The sequence below is a fragment of the Herpailurus yagouaroundi genome, unplaced genomic scaffold (assembly GCF_014898765.1).
Source record: "Herpailurus yagouaroundi ecotype Mexico unplaced genomic scaffold, PumYag 28, whole genome shotgun sequence".
Classification (NCBI taxonomy): domain Eukaryota; kingdom Metazoa; phylum Chordata; class Mammalia; order Carnivora; family Felidae; genus Herpailurus; species Herpailurus yagouaroundi.
Window position 1 is genome coordinate 81,751,999 of NW_024412376.1, and position 13,909 is coordinate 81,765,907.

The 13,909-nt window shown below is 37.4% G+C and overlaps 1 protein-coding gene across 4 annotated transcripts in view; it reads left to right on the forward strand.

Moving 5' to 3' along the window:
- SLC9B1 (solute carrier family 9 member B1) overlaps window positions 1-13,909 on the forward strand; it is a 76,935-nt gene that overhangs the window by 5,488 nt on the left and 57,538 nt on the right. For 2 of the 4 annotated variants that reach the window (XM_040477177.1, XM_040477202.1), the window contains exon 2: window positions 3,445-3,538. The exons of the other annotated variants lie outside the window; for them this stretch is intronic. The gene's annotated coding sequence lies outside the window, so the exon portion shown is untranslated. The remainder of the gene's footprint in view (window positions 1-3,444; window positions 3,539-13,909) is intronic. 4 annotated transcript variants of the gene reach the window in all.

The window sequence follows — 13,909 nt, forward strand, 5'->3', positions numbered from 1 at the left end:
AGTACCAGTTATATGGTGGGCTCTTGCTGAATATTTGTCAAATAAAACATGATGAGAGTTAAACCAGTAATTATAATAGTGGGATACAGGCTGTGATAAGGGATGGATGCTATGATAAGGATGCCTCCTAGAGGAACTTCTAAATGAAGGACTTCTAAACTGATATAGAGTTAGTTGTGCAAAAAACAAGGGTTTAGGGTTGGAAGACAGCATACAGAATGTATAGTCTCAGAGATATGAGGCTTGGCAAGTTTTAAGAACTAAAATAGCATGGCTGAATTTAAAAAATGAGGAGATAGACAGGGACAAGGTTAGCCCTTATTAAAGGGAGCTCTGTAATATGAGTTTAAGGAGCTTGGACTTTTTTCTTCTATGGGAAGCCATTGAGGAATGTTAGGCAGGAAGTTGCCTTAATCATGCTACATTTTAGTTTATGCTGCATTGTGGAGATTACAAGCAGAGGACCAAGACTGGACATGGGGAGAACAGTCGGAAGGCCGTTACAGGGCATATGTGGAAAAGTGCTTATGGCCTGGGCTGGCACAGTGGCAATTTATACTGAGAGAAAGTGGACAAAATTTTCAATAATTTAGGAGCTTGTATTAACATGATTTAGTAACTCACTGAATGTCAGTAGGGAAAGAGAAGGAATGAGTCCTCAGTTTCTAATTTCAGCAAGTAGGTGGATAGTGGTTTCATTCTCTGAGATAGGAAATTCTCTGAAGAAGGAATAGATTTAGTGGGGGAAGCTCTTGAGTTCAGTTGTACATATATTGAGCTTAAGATGCTTGTAAAGACCATGAAGTAGAGATATCCAATAAGTTGTTAAATACACTACTTAGAATCTCAACAGAGCTTCTCTAGGCCAGATTCATCAGCATATTGGTCATAATTGGAGCCATGAGAGTAAAAGAAGTCTCTTAAGAAATGTATATAGAGTGAGAAGAGGGCATAGGGAAGAATGCTGAGGAGCCCCAACTTTCAAAGGATGGATAGATGAAAAGAAGACCAAGGACAACCAAGAGAAAGAATGAAGGTAGAACAAGTGACAAAGTGATGTAAGAATTCAAAAAGGGAAGATGACTTCTAGTTTTGTGCTGTACCTTGCAGGAAGTTCTATTGGAATGACCCTTAAGCAATAGGTATCATTTACAAAGAAGAAATGCAGTGGGAAGGTATTCTAAGCAAAGAAAACAAAAATGCACGGGAGAACAATTAATAGTTCAGTATGACTAAAATGTAGGGTCAAGAGGACTAGAGAGAAAGCCATGATGGTTTGATGCCATTTTGTGGAAAACCATGGTTTCTGGGTAAGTTGTTGGTAACTTTATTATTTGGTGAGAAAAACCATTGTAGTGGGGCTAACAAAAAGTCAAGGATATAAATCATGCTCTGAACCCTGGAATACCTTACTATTTTATTGTGGAAACAAGATCTAGGCATCTGAAAAGAATAAAAATTCAAGATAACATCTGATTACTGAGAACAAACACTAACTCCCATAGGAATTTTAACAGTGGCAAAGTCAATTTGAATTGGAGTACTAGTTTAGCCCAGATTTGTATTGTCCTGATTAAATAATATGCCAGCTAGTCATTATCTTTAAAAAAAAAAAAAAAAAGCCAAGCAAAAAAACCCTGATCTAATTTGAATGCTCAGCATAAAGAATATTCTCCTTGTGGATATAGCTTTCAAATTCATCTGTTTGGAAAGGCTTATATTATAGTTTTTACTTAATGGTCTTTGATGTACAGTCACAAAGACTTCTTTGTATGAAGGACAACACGAGTTCCAAAGATCCTAAAGCAATACATATAAGCAGATAATGATGCATATGTTTTACCAAACATTCATGTAATAAATACACATTAAATGACCATTATATGTCAGTAATGCATAGTGGCTCGGAGCATGGACTACATATTGAAACACACATGAATTCAAATCCCAGCTCTGCTTTCAATGGAAGGAAACAAGTTGCAATCTCACTTAGAATAGTTTATACTTACCTCTGTAAGTATTCTGATTTTTGAAAGAAATTCCAGTTATGTATCCAATTTTAACGCTACTATCAAACTTAATTGTTATTTCTTAAATCTTCTGGGGAGAGAGATGAGAAATGATTTTAAAGTATGTAGCTAAACCACCACGTGAATTATCCATATTTAAGGACTATTCTTTGACCATAAATTTTGCTGAATGATATATGATATATTCACTAGATGTCGCCATTGCACAGCATTGCTTCAAAATGATAAACCCAAAGAACAGTGTATAGTAACAAGAGCACACACCAGAGAAAGACAGTTAATTTCTGTTATGTGATATACATACATACACACACACATACATACATGATATTTATATAAGATGTGTAATTCCCAACCAACATGTGTTGGTATTCTTTCACGCCGTTTCTTAGTAGGTCCATAAGAGAATAGAAAGCAAGAAAGAAAACTGATAAAGACCTTAGATCATCTAACATCTTTCATCTCTACCTCATTTTATAAATTTGAAAATGAGGTACAGGGAGATGAAGTGACAAGAAATTTACTCAATGCTATGTGGCAAATTAAAAACAGGAAGCTTAGAATTCCCAATTCTATAATACGACACTGTTTCTGTTAGTAATATTTACAGTCAAAGAAACATTCTAATAAAACTAGAACCTCTAAATCCATCAAAATTTTCAACTGCTCTATTTTTTTTAATTTGTGTGTGTGTGTTTTTTTTAAGTTTATTTATTTACTTTGAGATAGAGAGAGAGAGAGAGAGCACATGAGTGGGAAGGGGCAGAAAGAGAAGGAGAGAGAGAGAATCCTAAGCAGTCTCTGCACTGTCAGTGCAGAACCCAATGCAGGGCTTGAACTCACAAAGTGAGATCATGACCTGAGCCAAAATCAAGAGTCAGACACTTAACCAACTGAGAAACCCAGGCACCCCAAATTTTCCACTACTTTAAAAGCAAAGTTTAGCAATATGACAACAGTTCCTATTTATAATAAAAATAATTAATTGATTACCATAGCTTTTGTTATGAACTATACAAATATCTTACTTTATCCCCATGATAGCAAGATATGTGGCACATATTTATTTATTTCTGCCTATTCCAAATGAGATTTTTAAGAACCTTATTGAAATAAATAATAGCCTAAAAATTTAAAAAGAAATTGAGGTGATCATAAATATAAGATACTAAAATGTAAACCACTTTGAAGTCTTCTGTTTGTTAGTGTAAAAAAGCATGACCTGATGTCTGGTAAAATCAAATTTGATGGACTTGTCTCAAATTTTATTCTGCTTTCTCTAGCTGTAAGTGTAAAGTAAGAAAAGTAGATAGTACTATGCTCATTAAAAGATGACAAGATACTATAATTTCCCCAAGATCGTACAACTAGTGTATTTCTGATTTCAAAGCCCTCATTCTTTCCATTATGCCAGCTATCCAGACGTATAATGAGAGGACTCGTACCAGAATACAGTCATTGTAATCCTTAGACACCTGGATTACCACAATTACTTCTGATTTATACAGGTAGGCTTTTGCTTATATCAAATTTATTTCACATAATTGCACAGAGCTGTTGACCAGATTTTTTCTGTCAAGAAATTGAGTCCTAAGAATGTTATTAGGAGAACTACATTTTAAATTATAAAATTTGTATTATATTAAGGAAATTGACTTTTGAAAATTTGATTATGTAATAGATAAAGAGGTCCTAGGGGAAGCAAGAAGTCCAAAGGAAAATAGAAGGAGATATCTAGATCAAAGAGGAAAGGAGATAAGCACAGTGTTAAAAAAAAAAAAAAAAAGAAGAGGGCAATAGGGAGAGAGCTAAGGGTTAAATACCCTGCTTAGCCTGCTTCTGATCCCTATATTACTCGAGTATCTGGATTTTCTTCCTTACCTTCCTCCATTTTTGTATCAAAAATCTATCCTAGCCAGGGTCCTACCTAGTTCTTCAAAACTTCTACTCTTTAGTCTTTTTCTATAGGAACAGAACCTTTTACTAAGTTGTCCTGTTGATTTGCTGCCTGTCTTTGCGGCATAGTCATTAAGGATCTTCGTCATTCTATAATTTGCTTCCTTTTTCATATCGTATTTGTAAAGCCTGTTCTTGGTGTTGGACATCTTACTCTTCTACAAAAGATGCCTTTTTTTGTTAACACGCAGAAATATTTTTGGTTTTGTTGTCATTTTGAATAACTGGCATTTAAAATTCTCAGTTCACTCAGTATTTATTGCACACATATTTCTTGAGGGCCTACCATGTGGTAGGCACTATGTAGATCAAGGGTAAAACCAGATATTGTCCCTCTCTCTTGTGGAGCATATAGCCTTCCAGTTCTCTCCAAGATGTAATAGGTCTACTGCAACCTCTTTTTTTCACTGCTCACAATAAAAAAACTCTGGACAAAATGTGAAGAGCAACTACCTGAGATCTAAAAGTAAACAGAAGGAGGTGGATTGTGGAAAGTCAAAACCACACGGTGAATTTCTTTTGCTCTTGCAGCTTTGACCTAAAGACAGGCTTCAGTGATAAAACCATGCAAGGACAGCACAGAAGGTTAAAAGTACAATAGGAAACCTATTTTTATGGCCTGAAGATCTGGGAAAATGGACTCTATCATTTGAAGAGAATGTGAAGAATCCTTGTTGTTGTTGTTGTTTTCCTTTTGTGGTTTTTTTTCCCAAGGGCAGGCCCTATTTATGACATTATGGGCAGCTATAACTCAGAAGAAAAAACCCCATCTTCTGACCAGAGAAACCAGGAAAAGAGACTTTGAGAGATATAGCAGGGTACAGATTTAGGAGAGGGAAAAGCTGGAGAATGAGGTTCCTTAGTTCTGTATATGAACACAACAAGATGCCTTGGGTCACCTCCAGCTGTGCATGCAGGAGACAGGCCTAAAGCAGCATTGCAAGGGCTTTAAGAACTAAAGTAAGATAAAGAATTTTTAATTTAAAATAAATATGGAGGGAAAAAACACTGCCCAAGTCACAGAATAACCCCTGAGTGGTTCATGCTGAAACACACCAAAAACCGCAAAGCAAAGGCTTTGAAAACAAATGAGATTGGAACCAGTGCCCACAGAAAGTAAGAGAGAGCTTATGATCTGCACCGGAACAAGTTGATTACCTACTGAGACAAACAAATTTAAATATTTTTCATAGGATTTTAACAGGACCCAGAGTCTACACAGCAAAATGTCAAGGATATACTCCAAAAGTACTTGACATATGAAGAACTAGGAAATGAATGTCTTACGAGAAAAGAAAATCAATAGATGCCAATCCAAAATGACACAGATATTGGAATTATCAGACAGAGGTTAAAGCAGCTATTATTATAACTGTTTCGTTGTGGTAAACTATGATTGTAATGAATGGGAAGATACACATTAATAGCAGAAAAATAGAAACTAAAGAAACAAAAAGTTTCAAACTAAAAACTACAGTATCTGAAATAAAAATTAACTGGATAGACTCAACAGCAGAATGGAAATGAATGAGGGAAAATCAGTGAACCTGATAGATAAATAGAAACTATCTTATCTGAGGAACAGAATGGGATAAAGAGATTGAAAAATAAAATGAGCAGAAAATTGAAAAATAAAATGGGCACTATTATGGAGTCTATAGCCTAATGAGGCTAACACATTAAACAATCACTAATGGATACACAATTACAAACTGAGATAAATGTTCTGAAAAAAATGATCAAGATACTGTAAGAGCATATAATAACTGGACCTGACTTAGCTAGGGGCAGAGGTGATGTCATAAATATTTCTCTGAGGATATGTTCCTTGAGCTGAAGGATGAAAAGGAGTTAACCAAATGAAAGGGAGATTGGTGGTAGAGAGTGTTTCAAATTAGAGAGAAAAGTAAGTGTTAAGGCCCTACAGAAGGAACCTAGCAATTTCAGGGAACTGAAAAAAACAGAGTGGCTAAGAGTGGGGGAAAAATGGATGGGCAATGGTATGAATTAGGCTAGAGAGGGAGCCAGGGACCACATTGTGCAGAATCCTATAGGTCATTGCAATGGACTGAATGTGTCTCTCCCCAAATTCATATATTGAAACTTTTTTAAAGTTTATTTATTTTTGGAGAGAGCATGGAGCAGGGTAGGGACAGAAAGAGGGAGAGGGAGAATCCCAAGCAGGTTCCTGGCTGTGAGCACAGAGCCCTAATCAAGGCTTGATCTCACGAACCATGAGGTCATGAACTGAGCCAAAATCAAAAATTGGATGCTTAACCAACTGAGCCAGCCAGATGTGCCCATATATTGAAATCTTAACCCTCAATGTGATAGTATGAGGAGGTGGGACCTTTGGAAGTTCCATGAAAGTAGATTCCTTATAAAGGGATTAATACCCTTGTAAAAGCAACCCCAGGGAGCTCTCTGCCTCACGTTTTGCCATGGGAGGATGTAACAAAAGTTGGCAGTCTGTTACCTGGAAGAAGACTTTCCACCCTACTTGCTGAGACCCTGATTTGGGATGTGCAACCTCCAGAATTGTGAGGAATAAATTTCTGTTATTTATAAGCCACCCAGTCTGTGGTGCTTTGTTGTGGTAATCTGAACTAAGACAATCGTGTTAAATATTTTTATCTATATCCTAAAGCCAGTGAACTGGTAGAGGATTGAGAGACAGAAACTTCAGGATTCCCAACTTTTAGCAATTGAGGATGATCCTGTAAAGGAGACAGGGAAGGAATAAGAAGAAAGGTATGGGGGCGGGGAGGGGGGGATATGAGAGAGTGGTTTAACAAGAACCAAAAGAAGAGTGTTTTATCATGTCATGTGGTCACTGGGAGATTACTAATGATTTTTGCTAGAACTGTTTTTTTGGAGTGAAAGGAGTAGAATCTTCAACTAGAGAACAATGAGGGGTGAGTAGTTCATGGAGAAAAAAAGACTGAGAACTGCTGACTCTCCAAAAAGTTTATTGGTAAAGGAACAGAGACAGATGGGGCAGTAACTAAATGGGCAGATGGATTTCTGGGAAACTTTTATTAAGATGAACTCATTTAGGGGCGCCTGGGTGGCACAGTCGGTTAAGCGTCCGGCTTCAGCCGGGTCACGATCTCGCGGTCCGTTGAGTTCGAGCCCCGCGTCAGGCTCTGGGCTGATGGCTCAGAGCCTGGAGCCTGTTTCCGATTCTGTGTCTCCCTCTCTCTCTGCCCCTCCCCCATTCATGCTCTGTCTCTCTCTGTCCCAAAAATAAATAAAAAACGTTGAAAAAAAAATGAAAAAAAAAATAAAAAAAGATGAACTCATTTAAAAGTCATTGGGAAGGATCTGGTTAAAAGGAAGTACAAGAGGAGGGATCGTTGGTACAGGCAGAGAAAGTTCATTGATAGTATAAAATTCTTGAGAATATAGGAAGGAATATAATCTAAAATGCACATGCTCTGATTGCCTTAGGAGGAGGGACACTTCCTTTAAGAAGAGAGGAAGCTAAATTTATATATGGAAATTGGAGGTAAGGTTATCTACTGAGAATTAAGGGGAATATGTGGAGGATCTATGGTTTGAGAAGAGTGGAAAAGGTTTGGAATAGTCGTTGGGGAAAATGAGTTGACAGAACGTATATGTTGGGTTTGGTACATTTTAAAGGCCCACTAGAGGCTGTTGGTTATGAATTTATAGTGATGCCAGGTTACTCTAGTGTAACTTTCTATGGCAGTATTCAGTTGCTCATATAAGTGAATCAAAATATGAGATAATAGGGTTGGTGCAGGATCAAGGTTTTTCTAAAAAGGTGCAATAATAACCATAGTTCAGGAGACTAGGATATTAGTAATATTTTGGAGATGGTAGATCACACATCAAATACAAAAGGAAGTAATGAGGGAAAGGGCTAAAGTCTGAACTAGAAGTATCATTGCACTACACATCCTGATGTTCAAGATTAATTGGTAGGGATGAAGCAAATGCAATTGAACAAGCAAACTGAAAGAAGATAAGGTAATATTTTTAGAAGTAGATGTTTGAATTAGTGATTATTGATTATAGAACATTTCAGATTATGGAAGGGTCTAGTATGGCCTTTCCTTTATTGGAAAGGAAGTAAAGAACTGAGGAACCAAGGTAGTAGCTGAATTATCCAAGTGTATGTTTAAGACTCACAAGCATTACAAATTTGAGGTGCTCATGCTTTTGGTGAATAATGGAAAGGGACCAAGATGAGGTCACTAAATTACAGAGATTAGAAGAGAGAGAAGGTGGTGTTGTCAAATTACACAAGCTTCAAAGCAGCAAGGTTTTTAAAATTAATGTTTAGTGGGGCACCTGAGTGGCTCAGTCAGTTGAGTGTCCGACTTCGGCTCAGGTCGTGATCTCTCAGTTCATGAGTTCGAGCCCCACATCAGGCTCTGTGCTGACAGCTCGGAGCCTGGAGCCTGCTTCGGATTCTGTGTCTCCCTCTCTCTCTGCCCCTCCCCCGCTCATGCTCTGTCTGTCTCTCTCTCTCTCTCAAAAATAAATAAACATTTAAAAAAAATTTTTTAATAATAATGTTTAGAAATAGCAGTAGGGTGTCAGAAAGAATGGTAGCAAATAAACATATTATGTAAAAAAACCATAGGGGAAGAAGTGTCCCTAAGGGAAGTGCTTGGTTTCAGATAGAACACAGAATTTGAGAAAATGCTCTGAAAATAGGTTGAAAATGTAAGAGGCTGAGAGTTTGATAATAGTCTAGCAGAAGTTCCAGAGTACTCAGTGAAGGGGCTTGGGAGGTGAGGGGCATGTAGAGGGCAGGATGACAGGCAATGAGATGATGGCTAGGGATTGTAACCCTTTTATAAATTGATTTCCTATGAGCTATTTCTAAATAATGTTAGCCTTCTGTTACTATTCTTTTAAATATTTATTTACTTGAGAGAAAGAGAGAGAATCCCAAGCAAGTTCTGCACTGTCAGTACAGAGCCCCACGCAGAATCCAATCTCATGAACTGTGAGATTATGACCTGAGCCAAAATCAAGAGTCAGAAACTTAACTGACTGAGCCACCCAGGAGCCCCTATAACTTACTCATTATGCTCTATTTTGAAGTTTTTCTAGGGCCCTTATTTTTAATAGTTTCTTTTCTAAAATGGAAAAGCCAAAAAGTTAGATATTTGATAGATTTTTCTTCTCTCTTTGAAAATGGGTTTATTGTGGCCATTTCCTTGTGAAAATTTTCATCTGTGTCTGGCACAGTTTCTGGCATATTATAGGAACTTTACTTTTAAAAGTGTAGGCTCTGCAGAAATAAACAACATAGAATACAAAACACAGTAGAACAGATGAATGAAACCAAGAGTTGGTTTTTTGAAAAAATAAACAAAATTGATAAACCTCTAGCCAGGCTTCTCAAAAAAAAGAGAGAGGACGTAAATAGATAAAATCACAAATGAAAATGGATTTATTACAACCAATCCCTCAGAAATACAAGCAATTATCAGGGAATACTATGAAAAATTATATGCCAGCAAACTGGACAACCTGGAAGAAATGGACAAATTCCTAAACACCCACACACTACCAAAACTCAAACGGGAAGAAATAGAAAATTTGAACAGACCCATAACTAGTGAGGAAATTGAATCGGTCATCAAAAATCTCCCAACAATTAAGAGTCCGGGACCAGATGGATTCCCAGCGGAATTCTACCAGACATTTAAAGCAGAGTTAATACCTATTCTTCTCAAGCTGGTGCAAAAAATAGAAAGGGAAGGAAAGCTTCTGGACTCATTCTATGAAGTCAGTATTACTTTGATTCCTAAACCGCACAGAGACCCAGCAAAAAAAGAGAACTACAGGCTAATATCCCTGATGAATGTGGATGCAAAAATTCTCAACAAGACACTAACAAATTGAATTCAACAGCCTATGAAAAGAATTATTCACCATGATCAAGTGGGATTCATTCCTGGGCTGCAGGGTTGGCTCAATATTCTCAAATCAATCAATGTGATACATCACATTATTAAAAGAAAAGATTAAGAACCATATGATCCTGTCAAAATACATCATCCTTTCTCGATGAAAACCCTCAAGAAAGTCGGGATAGAGGGAACATACTTGAACATTATAGAAGCCATTTATGAAAAGCCCACAGCTAATATCATCCTTAATGGGGAAACACTGAGAGCTATCCCCCTGAGATCAGGAACACGACAGGGATGTCCACTCTCACCACTGTCGTTTAACATAGTGTTGGAAGTCCTAGCATTAGCAATCAGATAACAAAATGAAATCAAAGGCATCAAAATTGGCAAAGATAAAGTCAAACTTTCACTTTTCACAGACGACATGTTACACTACATGGAAACCCCGACAGACTCCACCAAAAGTCTGCTAGAACTGATACATGAATTCAGCAAAGTTGCAGGGTACAAAATTAATGTACAGACATCACTTGCATTTTTACACACCAATAATGAAGCAATAGAAAGAGAAATAAAGAAACTGATCTCATTTACAGTTGCACCAAGAACCATAAAATAAATAGGAATAAACCTAACCAAAGATGTAAAAGATCTGTATGCTGAAAACTACAGAAAGCTTATGAAGGAAATTGAAGAAGATACAAAGAAATGGAAAAACATCCCATGCTCATGGGTTGGAAGAATAAATATTGTTAAAATGTCAATACTACCCAAAGCAATCTACACATTCAATGCAATCCCACTCAAAATTGCACCAGCATTCTTCTCAAAGCTAGAACAAGCAATCCTAAAATTTGTATGGAACTACAAAACACCCCAAATAGCCAAAATAATACTGAAGAAGAAAACCAAAGCAGGAGGCATCACAATCCCAGACCTTAGCCTCTACTACAAAGCTGTGATCATCAATATAGTATGGTATTGGCATAAAAACAGACACATAGACCAATGGAATAGAACACAGACCCTAGAATTGGGCCCACAAATGTATGGCCAACTAATCTTTGACAAAACTGGAATGAGTATCCAATGGAAAAAAGACAGCCTCTTTAACAAATGGTGCTGGGAGAACTGGAGAGCAACATGCAGAAGATTGAAACTAGACCACTTTCTCACACCATTCACAAAAATAAACTCAAAATGGATAAAGGACCTGAATGTGAGACAGGAAACCATCAAAACCCTAGAGGAGAAAGCAGGAAAAAACCTCTTTGACCTTAGCCACAGCAGTTTCTTACTTGACACATCCCCAAAGGCAAGGGAATTAAAAGCAAAAATGAACTATTGGGACCTCATCAAGATAAAAACCTTCTGCACCGCAAAAGAAACAATCAACAAAACTAAAAGGCAACTGACAGAATGGGAAAAGATATTTGCAAATGACATGTTGGACAAAGCGTTAGTATCTAAAATCTGTAAAGAACTCACCAAACTCCACACCCAAAAAACAAATAATCCAGTGAAGAAATGGGCAGAAGACATGAATAGACACTTCTCTAAAGAAGACATCAGGGAAATACAAATCAAAGCTGCACTGAGATACCACCTCACACCAGTCAGAGTGGCTAAAATGAACAAATCAGGAGATTATAGATGCTGGTGAGGATGTGGAGAAATGGGAACCCTCTTGCACTATTGGTGGGAATGCAAACTGGTGCAGCCACTCTGGAAAACAGTGTGGAGGTTCCTCAAAAAATTAAAAATAGAACTACCCTATGACCCAGCAATAGCACTGCTAGGAATTTACCCAAGGATACAGGAGTACTGATGCATAGGGGCACATGTACCCGAATATTTATAGCAACACTTTCGACAATAGCCAAATTATGGAAAGAGCCTAAATGTCCATCAACTGATGAGTGGATAAAGAAATTGTGGTTTATATACACAATGGAATACTAATTGGCAATGAGAAAGAATGAAATCTGGCCATTTGCAGCAACATGGATGGAACTGGAGGGTATTAAGCTAAGTGAAATAAGTCAGGCCAAAGAAAGACAGATACCATATGTTTGCACTCATATGTGGATCTTGAGAAACTTAACAGAAGACCATGGGGGAGGGGGAAGGGAAGAGGCAAAGGGGGAAAAAGTTACAGAGAGGGAGGGAGGCAAGCCATAAAAGACTCTGAAATACTGAGAACAAACTGAGGGTTGATGGGGGGTGGGGGAGAGGGGGAAGTGGGTGATGGGCATTGAGGACGGCACTTGTCACGATGAGCACTGGGTGTTGTATGGAAACCAATTTTACAATAAATTATATTAAAAAAAAAAAGTGTAGGCTCTGGAACCAGCTGCCTGATTCTGGTCCCACCTAACTCCTTATTTATAGCTATGTCACCGTGGAGAAGTTTATTCAGCTATTCTGGGATAGTAAAGCAAGAACAAAAGGAGTAAATCAAAGGGGAAGTGGTAAGGTATCCTGATCTGTGGAAAATATGTGAGGCTACCATAATTTGGGGAGTACATCATCTAAGGCAAAATTCTTAGAGAACTATTCCCCAGAAATTGGGACACATTGAGATAAAAACTGAAAGTTGCAAAGCTGTCTCAACCAAGCTCAGTGTCTGATTTGCTTAGTGATTAACACTGTCCCCACTCCACATATTTCTGTCTGGAGGAAGATATTATCTAGAGACTGAATTTTTATACACAATGTCAAGTTTTCAATACAAATTATTAGCCATGCTAGCTATTAGACAATACCTATGACTACCAGCCAAGATAGAAAATTGAAAATAGGAACAGATTCAAAGTTGACTCAGAATTTTTAGTTAGCAGTTAGTAAACAAAGGTGTTAAAATGACTATGACTGCAAGAACTAGAACTATAAAACTCTTAAAATATGGGAGTAAACTTCATGATATTGAATTTGGCAGTGGTTTCTTGGATAAGATAGCCAAAACACAGGCAATAAAAGAAAGAGAGAAATTGGACTACATCAAAATTAAAAACTTTTGTGTATTGAAAAACACCATTAACAGAGAGAAAAGGCAACCCACAGTGACAAAATATTTGTAAATAATGTATCAGGTAAGTGATTAATACACAGAATATATAAAAAACCCTTACAACTTGAAAACAAAAAATAAATAACCCAATTAAAAACTGGGCAAAGACTAGAACAGATATTTTCTTTTTTAAAAAAAATTTTTTTCAACGTTTATTTATTTATTTTTGGGACAGAGAGAGACAGAGCATGAACGGGGGAGGGGCAGCGAGCGAGGGAGACACAGAATCGGAAACAGGCTCCAGGCTCCGAGCCGTCAGCCCAGAGCCTGACGCGGGGCTCGAACTCCCGGACCGCGAGATCGTGACCTGGCTGAAGTCGGCCGCTTAACCGACTGCGCCACCCAGGCGCCCCTAGAACAGATATTTTCTAAAGAAGATATATAAATGGTCAATAAGCACATGAAAGATGCTCAGTAGTCATTAGGAGAATGGAAATGAAAACCACAATGAGATACCATTTCAAACCCATTAAGATGGCTATTATCAAAAAACAACATAACAGGTGCTGACAAATATATATAGAAATTGGAACCTTTGTGCATTGCTGGTATGAATATAAGATGGTATAGCCATAGTCACTGTGGAAAACAGTATGGCAGTTCCTCGAAAAAGGAAACAATTACCATAAGATCTAGCATCTTTCAGGCAGAGACTTGAACAGATATTTGCACACCCATGTTCTTAGCATTGTTCACAATAGCCAAAGGGTAGAAACAACACAAATATCCATAAGTGAATGAATGAATAAACAAAATGTGATATATACATCCAATGGGATGTTTTTCATCCATAAAGAGGAAGGAAATTCTGATACATGATACAAAATTCTGATACATGAATTTTGAAAACCTTATGCTAAGTGAAATAAACCAGATGCAAAAGGACAAATATTGTGAATCCATTTATTGGAGGTACTTGAGGTAGTCTAATTCATAGAGATGAAAAGTAGAATGTG